We start from the raw sequence: 294 nt of genomic DNA, 5'->3' as shown, positions 1-294 counted from the left end.
CTAGGGCCTTCGTCTCAATGTGGATATGTGGATAGGGCCCTGTGAACTAGGTCAAACTATATAACCACAGGGAGCCCGACATTGACGTCCACGTGGAGAGGGAGTAGACACACAGGCTATCAGACAAAAGCATCGTATCCTGTGTATCATACAATTTTTTTATTTCATTTTTTGCTTGACTGGCTTGTTCCCAACACTGTTCAAGTAATTTTTTTGATGGTTCACTAAAAAGACAAAATTTCCTAGAAAAAAAGCGCAAGCTGAAAGATCTGTATGGTGGCCCATTGAAGCCAT

The sequence above is a fragment of the Actinia tenebrosa genome, unplaced genomic scaffold (genome assembly GCF_029948245.1).
Source record: "Actinia tenebrosa isolate PJP-AT-01 unplaced genomic scaffold, QUT_ActTen_1.0 PGA_scaffold6__47_contigs__length_16458017, whole genome shotgun sequence".
Lineage (NCBI taxonomy): Eukaryota > Metazoa > Cnidaria > Anthozoa > Actiniaria > Actiniidae > Actinia > Actinia tenebrosa.
The sequence above is the reverse complement of the archived record's forward strand: the minus strand, read 5'-3'. Positions refer to the sequence as shown.